Below are 11,323 nucleotides of genomic sequence, written 5' to 3' on the forward strand. Positions count from 1 at the left end.
GCAAACTTAGCCATTTTTGGAAACTTTGAATTCATTTTATGACGAACATTTACATTGAACATGATTTTGAAATTTACATTATATATTATATCGCAAGCCAAGTAATCCATTTCAGAAACAAAATATGACAAAAATACATTAATTTAATGTTTTACAAAACTAATTGTTATAACGGGGCGCGGCGCCTCAGTGCTCCAGCCCTCTATTGGGCACCGCAGTCCACTCTGGCAATGTATTTTTCCAAATGGAAACGAATAAACACACACAAACAAACAAAATATCTTTATTAATTTCGGTAAATAAGTACACTTGTGGACGTCAAAAAAATTTAATTAATTTTAAATTTACATTTACTACCACTTTGCAAGTCAAGGGCGTAGAGCGGGCAAGAAGAACTGGCAAGAAACTTTCCAATTAGAAGAATTTACATAGTAATAACAAAAATTAATACATATTTAAAAACTTTGGTCATAGTGACCAAAGTTTGAAGAGTTGTAATAAATAGGTTATGACATATTGTCTTTATTCTTACAAACTAATAAGAATTAAACAATTTGTAGTCCGCATGGGGCAAATAATGATTGAAAAGTAATGTAATTTTAGCGTATTAACTTAATTGATTTTATAAGATAGTGGGACAGACAGAATTGCTTTAAGTACGAACTAGTTCCTCTTATTAATAGTCTGTGGTAGTTCGCGCCTAAAATCGTTTAACCTCTTACACATATAAAAAGAGTGTGTACTTATGTAGACGAGCAATAATACTTTGGCGTATGGAAATAAATTACTAAAATGCAGTAGTGATTAACAATACATATTAAAATTAACCAAACATTTATTGATTATATTATATTTTTTTTATTTAAATTAAATTAAATTATAACTGATTTTATTTAAATAAATAAATTATTAGTAAATACTATATATTAATATATTTAGGTGTTGGAGTGCGCGCGCATCGTAAAAATTCACTCTCATCATTTTTCTCCATCGCGGTATAAGAAGTATAACTTCAAAAATATGTTTGATTTTTCTGAATTAAAACAGATAAAATCTATGTAGAACAAAATAAATAAATTAATGACTTATTACAAATAAAACATTTTATTAGATTACTGTTTCACTTATTGTACCAACGAATCTGCTATAACAGAGGGTAGATGAAATATATTGTGTAATAAATTTGATTTTCTAATCACTTCTACTGTTCTTTCATTTGTACCTGGAATAAAAATATTAGTGTTAATACATATATAGGATATTAACAAGCATGTATGGTATAAAATTTAAAACCATAGACAACGATGGAGAGAGTATGATGCGTCAATTGCAGTCCAAACGTTACTCCTATATTTTCATTCAATCACAATTGAACGAAACAGGTTAACGGGTTTATCTCAGTTTTCATTCAAGTTTCAGCTTAAAATCCAGATTTGATAATAGCCAACAGGGTAAATAAAAGTGACAAATATTCTTGTCCGTTAATGATCGGGCTTTCTAGTAAAACTTGAAGTTATTTACGCAATGCTTACAAAATTTTATTATCTATATAAATATTCGATTGGAAAACTATTTTTTAGATATCTAAGTTAAGCCTATTTCAATAAATAGAAATTGAGTTAATCAGATTTCTGTTGCTGTACAAATAAAGTTCATCGCTTTTTCGCCAGTGGACTGAAAATGTGTATTTAAATTTTTATGTAATAAATATCTCGAGTAACTGTAGAGTATATGTAGCGTATGTATCAGCCAACTGCACTAGATAACTGTATATTGTGAGACTTAAATACCTAATATAAAAATAAGCGCGGGATGACCAAGAGACCTAATGGAGCCCTATCAGAGGTTCAAGGCGGTGGGATTATCTCAAATCCCAAATATTATCCCAAATCGGGAAGGCTCACCGCGACAGGGCTTGTAGGAGTCTTCGCCACTTTGAAAGGAAGTGACAAGTGAATAACACGGGTCAACATGAAATTTGACTTTGATTGCAAAGCATTAAATTTCGGTAGTTTAGGTCGTAATAAGACGGAAAAAAAATGGCATGAAAAACTTTGCTTTTGTGCTTAGAAGACTGATTGAACGAAATTTTTAAAAATCTCGGATTTTAATTTTTGATTGAAAATAAAATTAGCTTACAGAAAAGTGGAAAATAACTTAAAAGTGCACACTTTTGCTTTTTCTTTTATGTTCATAGCTACTTTCTCTCAATAAACCCCAAATATAGTAAAAATTTAAAAATGAGTACTATTATTATAACTATCACAAAAGCAAACTTAATACCGAAAAAAGGTATTTTCTTTTCGTTTTTGTGCATAACAAACTAAAAAATAATAGTATAAACTTTAGAACAAAGAACGAAAATTTTTTTGTAGAGTCGTGTAATCAATAACTACTAACTTTATTCTTAGATAAAACTACTCTTATGAGCTGTTGGTGTGTTCACCAGCTATTAAAATTTGGACTAAAATTCTTAAAAGGCCGGCAACGCACTCGCGAGCGCTCTGGCATTGAGAGTGTCCATGGGCGGTATCACTTAACATCAGGTGAGCCTCCTGCCCGTTTGCCCCCTGTTCTATAAAAAAAAAAGTTTCAACCGAACTGATTACTCGGAAATTGAGGTTCTTAAATGACGTTATAAAGGTCTAACTAGTATTAATTATTCTTACCTGACTTTTGTTCATTGGCTTCAGGTTTATCGTAATTGACAGTGATAGTTAGCGGAGGAATGACCAGGGGGGAGCCATAGATCTGTGAACTATAGTCCTGAGAGAATGTGTCAACTGGACAAGGCAGGTCCATATCCATTCGGTCTGGATGCACGGAAAATACTGTAACAAAATACACATAGTCATTTTTTATAATTGCTGAAATAGAATTACGTCCATAGCATGGTTATAAATGTAGGCCTTTCCCGAATTTGTCTACTATAACATTCCTATCGCTTTATATATGTAACAGAAATACATTTATTTATTCTAGGTAACGATTTATTTAAATAGATTGCCATGAATCATCCCGTGTATTGAGAACACATTCAGTGCCTTTTTCTCGGATCCGAGTGGAGCGGGGTCAAAGTAGCGGTGCCGCCCACTCGGATCTGTGCGAGCGTCCCGTCCATTTTTTGAAACCATTGCCATCCGGATCCGAGTATTCGGCACCCAATGTGCTGTATACCGACAACTCGCATCATACATAGTTTCAAACATTCATTTACTAAATCCAAATTCGCCATAAAAAGTTTTGGTTTCCAGCTGTTACTTTGAATCGATTGTTTAAGCATTTAATGTGTTAAAAGTAAGACGAAACGTTGATTGTGATTGGTGAACAGCATCTCTAGTACTATACTAGTTCAATCTCAGGCGCGCGACAGGATCTGTCTTTCCCTTTGACCAATTATAGGAATAAAACTAAAGTGCGCTATAGTCTTTTGTCTCGTTTATGGGAGCTGTGAAGCCTAGGAGGGAATTTGGTATAATTAGTGAATCTAATATATATTTTTTTGTTATAAAAAACTAGACAGTTTGACGTTCATTAGTGTACATTATGTTAACTACATGAATAAATTATTTTTGATTTGATTTAAAAACAGACGTTTTGACAAAATCACTTTAAATTACTGCTTGAAGACGAGCACTTACCCAACGAAAATAATACAAAAACTTGAAAATAAAACATTTTTCTATATTGACGTTTGCCAATCAGTCTTGCAGACTGCAAAATGGCCGCTCTTTAAATGCACTAAATTCAGTTTTTTAATTAATTATAATCAATTAGTTTTGTTTATAACATTAAAATTAAACAAAATGATATTATCAAAAGTTTTTACAAACCACGAAACGCAAGGGCCCTCTTAGGTTTAACATTTTGGATCAGATTTATTCATATGCGAGAATAGCGTAGTAAAGACAAATTGTTTTTGTATCTACTACGCGATACACTGCTAATGATAAGAAATCTATTAGAATAGCAATTAAACTAAATGTAAAATTAGATTCATTTAATGTATATTTCTTTTTTTTTTGACGTTCGTAAGTGTACATTATGTTACCTATATGAATAAATTATTTTTGACTTTGACTTTGATTACTAGTATGAAACTAACTAGAGTTTATATGTATGTTTTGTGATCCAAGCAAAAAATAAAAAAAACAGGTTCATCAGAAAATATCGTTCGTTTGTACAAAGATTTAGCAAAGAGATTTTGCGACAGTAATATTTTATATTACTGAAGTGAATTGGAGTTTTCTTTAAAAATATTATAAATCTATTACCTATTTTATCCGGCATCTCTGGATTATTTATTTTTAGACTTATGATGAAGTAGTTTTGATATATAGATAGTAGTTTAGATGAAGATTGGATTTTAACAAAGTGTCATTTTAACAATTCTGTTGACACCGTCGAACTAAAAGTGCAATTGTTTTTTTTACTGATCTTATGTGCAGACTTTAATTCATTTTTAGTATGTTTTCATATTATATATGTTTCCGTATTTTTTTCATAGCGATTCAGTCACCCAGTCTTCTTTTTCCCGATTGCATTTAATGCAACCATATTACATTTTTTAAATATTACGAAAATTAGATATTTCAAATATTCCTTTCCTTAACCATTTTAAACTACTTACTCTTTTAAAAATACTTTTCCAATTTAAAATGACCGGTTTAAAAAACGTATATATATGCACCACACAGAATAAAAAACACACAAATTTCTCATATTATAATCACGGCAATAACAAAAATTTCCAATAAACGGTATATCAGGCAGCATCTTGTATCGCAATGTGAGTTGGCGTTTATCTGTGTCCATCCCAAGGCGTACCGATGAAGCATTGATTAGCGATCCATAGACTGAAAGTTATAAACAAAAGACAAATAGAAATCTCGTCATTCCCCAGTGAGAAACTATTTCAATTTACTGTTTTCTATAGGGCTTCTTCTCTTTCAAATCAATAATTAAAGACAGCCTTGACTAATATTACTCAGGAAGACATTATAATACAAGTACCTTCATATTTAGATCGCTTGTTATTTGAGGATTTTATTACAATCATAGAATACAAATATTTCCTCTCTATAATATCTAAAATATATATTTTTTTATTGAGCAGTGTTGGCCTAGTGGCTTCAGCGTGTGACTCTCATACCTGAGGTCGTAGGTTCGATCCCCGGCTGTGCACCAATGGAGTTTCTTTCTATGTGCGCATTTAACATTTGCTCGAACGGTGATGGAAAACATAGTAAGGAAACCGACATGTCTATGGAGGCTGATAATCTACTTGCCTATTAGATTTAAAAATGATCATGAAACAGATTCAGAAATCTGAGGCCAAGACCTAAAGAGGTTGTAGCGCCACTGATTTTTTTTATATTCATTTATGAAATTTTAATATTAATTCTTTATGCTAATATGTAAATTTTGACAAATAATGTACCTTACGTACAATAAACAAGTTACAATTATCTTACTAAATTGTTAGTGCGTAATAGGAACGTATTAATAACTTACCTAGAAATAAAATAATAAAATGTTTCATGATGTTTTTCATTTGAATCTGTAATACAATAAGACAATAAGACAGAAAAAACATTTTATATGCAATATGTCAGGAATTGAGTAGTACAGTTGTATATTTAAAATTAGAGTTTTATTTATTGAATTTGATTTGTTTATTAAGATTTCGACATCATACATAATTCTAAATCTACTGATTATTTTCCATTTTATCGTAAATCTAAAATGTATGACAATTAGAGTAAACATAACTTTTATAAAAAAAAAAGAAATTTATTATTAAAAATTAAAATTTAAAGCAAAATACAATGTACAATATCTTACGCAAGTATATTTAAAATTGTTAATTCATATGTGCTAATGCAAAATATGTAATATACCATAAAGAAAATCTATCTAGACTAGGATAGAAGTTCGTAAGTAATAACAGAAACCAACAGAAACTCTTGGGTGATATAAACTTTGGGTAACTAAAGACAATTAAACTTTAATTGTCATAATGGATTCATATATTATTATATTGCCAATGAGCAAATATAACCTGTAATATTTATTCTGTTCAGTTATTATGTATAAAGTATTATACTTTATTTGTGAATTAAGGATGTCATTATTGTATTAACTCTGTAATGTGTTGAAACCAATAATCTTGCTTAGAAAAATAAATGTCGATAGAATATAAATTTACATCTGGTACAATATTTAAATATATTTATATGATTATACACTAAGGCTATATCATGGTCACATATTTATAAATCTTACGACATTATCTCATTTATTACCTAACTAGATTATGGCGTCATCTTGTATAATAAAGTAAAGTAAAAATAGGAACTGGATAATTTTTTTTAATACTAAAATCCTTCTAATCTTATTATTCAGAACCGAGACTATAACTCTTGTTGTCAAAATGTAAATTCAAAATACATTTTACATATACTGTACTGAGTCATATGACACATCATAGGGCAGTTTTTAATAATAAAAGTTAAATATATACAATGCAGGCTTAATAGAACCTACATCAATATAACGACCTCCTCTAAGAATTTCTTCGTAATCACCATTTACCATTCGTATAATATCTCTTTACATTACGAACTTTTTTTGGAATAAACTCTTTATAACGAATTTTCTAATTTTACTGCTTACTTTTACTGATAAGAAAAGAAGGGGTTGCAGTAAATCTACTTACGTAATACTTAAATGGCCACTTAAAATATATAACACAACTAACAGACTCGGCCAAGCGTTGCTGTGGCTAAGGTTTTTGTAATATTACATAGTAGTAAACTATTCTAGGGAAACTGTAGGAGAACTTATGTGAAAGGTACTTTTAATACAGCGCCATCTGTTAGAATTGTATCAAATAATAAACAAATAATTTGCAATAAAATAAAATTGCGACTATAATTAAAGACCTTACCTATCCTATCTCTCAAGTTGGATCGAACTGCACATAGTGTGCGAATTTTATTATAATCGGTTAAGTGGTTTAGGAGTCCATTGAGGACAAACATTGTGACACGAGATTAAGATTTGCACCTAAAATTAAGGAATTAAAATTTTTGGATTTGATTTTCGGAAAAAAATTCTAGACTCCTAACTAAATTCTTGGCTTAAAAATTACTGCTTTGCATCTTTGAGAGCTACCGTTTGAAATGATATTCTTTGTATATAAATCTGCAGAAAAAAATTCAGAAAAGCAGCTAATTAAATCCAACTTACCATTATTAAATCAGTGTGCCTAATGAATCATAAATTGTTGATAAAAGGAATTATAGTTTAGTTTTGATTCGAGATTAATAGCATTTATTTGTTCTCAAAATATGCATTTTAATCGTTATAATATTCTTTTGACCGCTGTCATATAGAACGAAACTTGTCAGAATTCATGTATTTTAACAGCGTATTTATTTATTGGTTTTCATGGTTCTCTATCTCTACTCAAAATGAGAAATAAACCTAGTTGGAAGAAATACTTTTAACATGTATTGTTTAAATGTGAAACATGCTCTTACTCATTGATTGAACTGTGAATGAAGGATCCTAAATTTTCCAGAAGGCCCCAGGCATTTTTTTGTAGTTCTGCTGGAATGGGCTTGTCGCAGACAATTAGCTTTATTATCCGTTTAATTAGCAGCCTAGCCGCTTAACTAGCGGCCTGAAAGATATTCAGCCAGTTGATCAAACACCTAGACAAATGGTTTGAATCGATGACGTTTCATTACTTGCCTAACCTGTTGACTGTTAATTTAAATTTAACTCCACTTTCTGCCAACTCTCGAACTCGAAACGAAACTCTTCAAACTGTCAATATGGCGACGGCAAACCTCAACTTTGATGGTGTTTTCCAAAGTTCCATGAAAAACAAGTACAATGGAAGAGTGTAGTGACAATAATAATGTAAATTTGACTCAAGCAATTTAATATTTTGTGTTTCATAATATTCATTTGTAAGCGCACATTTTATCTGTGGCTACAAAACCTTGTAAGTTGCGTTGTCTTTATTAAGAGGTATGTTTACACAAAGGACTCTTGACGGTAGTTCAATAATCTCTGTATCTATCTATTTGCACTTATAAATAGACAAGATTTAACCAAAACAATAATTCTTCATGTAGTGTGTATGCTATGCTAGTAATGTAGGAAACATTACTAGCATTAACATTACATGTATAATAGCATGTCTCTCAGAGTCACGCTGAGCGCTGATCCATATATTTATTTATTCACAGTTCGTTGCAAAGAAATACAAATACAATAATACATAAAAATTACAAAGGATCCAACGGGCTGCCTTATCGGTAATTAGCGTTCTCTTCCAGGCAACCCTAGTAAGAAAATAAAATAAAAATGATTAGTGTAAGAACCAGAAGTTTATGAAAAAAAATATTTATATATAATATATAGAACCTTAATCTTATAAAAATAAAAATTGAATATTAATAACTAACTAAATACATACTAAAAAGCTAATCATAAGCTATTATAATGTTAAATCCAATACTGTTTTGACATACTTAACTAGGTATGGACTGAATCTTACACTAATACTAAAATCGTGTATGAAGGCTAATTACAACTTATCATTTTATATGTAGTTTTAATGACAGATAAACAATGTGTGTTTTAAAATAGTTAAAGAGTTATGCTTGAATAAATTATTTCTGTTACAGGTAAGTAGAGACAAGATCGCTAGTGTAAGTATGTTTGATTCATTAAAAAATATGACTTTATTCCTTCCCTCTTCTATCATTCATCTAAAAATCATTTATAGAAGAAAGGCTAAGTTAGCCTCTAAGAAGCTTGGTGTGTTCAGGAAGGCGATATGGTATTTCACCCTAGTGTGTGTGTCCATGGGCGGTGGTATCACTTAACATTAGACGCCTGATGATCTTGCCCGTTTGTCTCCAGCAACATATGAAAAGAAACAATTATTTCTGAACTTCAAGACTATTAGATCTTAATATGTCAGAGTTAAGCAGTGTTGACCTAGTGCGAGCTTCTCTCATCCCCGAGGTCGTAGGTTCGACCTCCGGCTGTGCACCAATGGACTATCTTTCTATGTGCGCATTTAACAATCGCTCGAACGGCGGAGGAAAACATCGTTAGAAAAACGCCTTGCATTAGACCCAAAAAGACGAGGACGTGCGTCAGGCACTGGAGACTGATCACGTCCTTGCCTATTAGATAAGAAATAACAAACAAACAAAAATTATTTATTCATGTATGTAACATAATGTACACTTTTTTTTATAGAACCGGGGGCAAACGGGCAGGAGGCTCACCTGATGTTAAGTGATACCGCCGCCCATGGACACTCTCAATGCCAGAGGCCTCGCGAGTGCGTTGCCGACCTTTTAAGAATTGGTACGCTCTTTTCTTGAAGGACTTATGAACTTATGAACGTCAGACAAAGAATATACATTAAATGCTTCTAATTTTGTATATTTTACTGCCAGTTCTCAAATCAAGGATGTAGAACGGAAGAGATGAACTGGCAATAAACTTTTTTTCCGTTTCTTTATGATCTCTTTAACACGGCTTATTATAAGGAAAATTAACGTTTATAAATATAAAAATATGATATACACTCTGGATCCAAGCTACTCCTGATTGTTGACAACATTTCCGTCATACTCACGTTGTGTAAGGAATCGCCGATATATGTTATATGATCGTCGATATGTTTTCAAAGCGAATGGAACATATTGAAACGTATAAAACAAAATTTTAATTAACTTTTGTTTATTTTTAAAATACGTGAACCGTAAAAGGTTTTCGTATAAATGTAACGGATGGAACTGAACCACCACATTCGGCATTCACAATGGCTTCCAAGATCTTCGTGCTTATTGGTAAGTAAAGAAGAAAATCCTTGATTCCATTTCTGTATTTGCACCGGCATTCTTGAACTTCCAGCAACATATCATAGCGCATATATACATTTTTTAATATATAAACGAACCCACGGGATGCCGTAAGCAAACGAACCTACGGCACTCCTAAATGACCAACTATTTAGTGAGTGACTTGCCAGTTCTTGAGGGGGTATTTTTTTTAGACAGAGGTCGTATCTCCTAGGGAACCCACAAGGACTCCACAGTTCGCTACTTCGTAAAGGAAAATGTCTTGTAAATCGGTCTGTAGATGACTTCCAGCCATCGATTTGATCGTGTGTATTAGACTCCCATTATCTGATACTGATCAGCTTTTTTTCCTCACATCGTTTTCCGTAAATATATATTATATTTAATGTATAGATAAATAGATAATTATTTTAGTGCAGTATTAAATGGCACCTTTCGCTATTCCAACACTGGTCTAATAATACAATTGAAATATTAAAAAAGAATATTAAAGCCACATACAAAACGCGTTTTTATTGTACAACAGATAGAATCACTTATAGTCACTGTGGTTCAAATCTGTCGAATGGAATTATCTAATTAGAGAGACGAACAAAATCGTAGGGACTATAAAAACATCGACAGTCGTAACTCGTACTAAAGTGATTAGCAAAGTTAGCCATTATCCGATAATTGATTAATGTTTTTTTTTATTATCCCGTATGTATGTATTTCATTTGTTAAGTGTGTGTTGAGTGAGTAACCTATCAATGTATTTCTCTATTAACTATTTGTTTTTTTTAGCTACCCTCACCGTTGCCACTTGCAGCCCACTGTGTGAATCACAAGGATATCCGAATCTCCTGCCCCGGGCGTTTCCACGCTTTCCCTTCAATTTCCCAGGAAGGGGCATCTTTGGCCCAAGTACAACAGTCTGCGAGTCATCCAATCCACAATTGTTGACGCCACCAACCACGGTCTGCGAAAGCAACTCCATTCCAAATCTGTATTCGCTACCAAATATGGCCACTACCACTGTTTGTGAAACTTCACAGGCCCCATTCAGTATGTTGCCAATGAACCCACCTACTACCATATGTGAATCCACGCCGAGTATTCCACCCAAGTATTCAGGAGGTTGTGGTTGCCCAAATATTGGAGGGCTAGGAATTCCTAATATCCCAACGAGTGGTTTAAGCATGGGTATGCCGGGCATGCCCAATATGATAATGAACGGATTATTAGGTCAGCCCAATTTGGGACTAGGTTGTGTAACAGCGGGTGTTCCGATGCCGATAATAGCAACACTATTAAGTTGTCTTGGTGTCTTGTAACCTCTCAAAAGTCAAAATACCCTGAGCTTCTCTACCCTCCAAAATGCTAAAATTCATAAATATATCTGGTCATATTCTATATTTTATAACGATTTTCTTGCGAACCCTGATCTT

General features: G+C 32.2%; 1 protein-coding gene and 1 long non-coding RNA gene across 2 annotated transcripts in view; one reads left to right on the forward strand and one right to left on the reverse strand.

Annotated features, from left to right (window-relative positions):
* LOC110996172 (igLON family member 5) overlaps window positions 1-11,323 on the forward strand; it is a 105,391-nt gene that overhangs the window by 24,867 nt on the left and 69,201 nt on the right. The window lies entirely within an intron of this gene.
* On the reverse strand, window positions 1,082-3,723 carry LOC123690133. Its single transcript, XR_006750933.1, has 3 exons — window positions 3,642-3,723; window positions 2,670-2,831; window positions 1,082-1,222 (listed from the first exon to the last, which is right to left on the reverse strand). It is a non-coding gene; the product is annotated as an uncharacterized LOC123690133 (long non-coding RNA).

This window comes from Pieris rapae, chromosome 22, assembly GCF_905147795.1.
Source record: "Pieris rapae chromosome 22, ilPieRapa1.1, whole genome shotgun sequence".
NCBI lineage: Eukaryota > Metazoa > Arthropoda > Insecta > Lepidoptera > Pieridae > Pieris > Pieris rapae.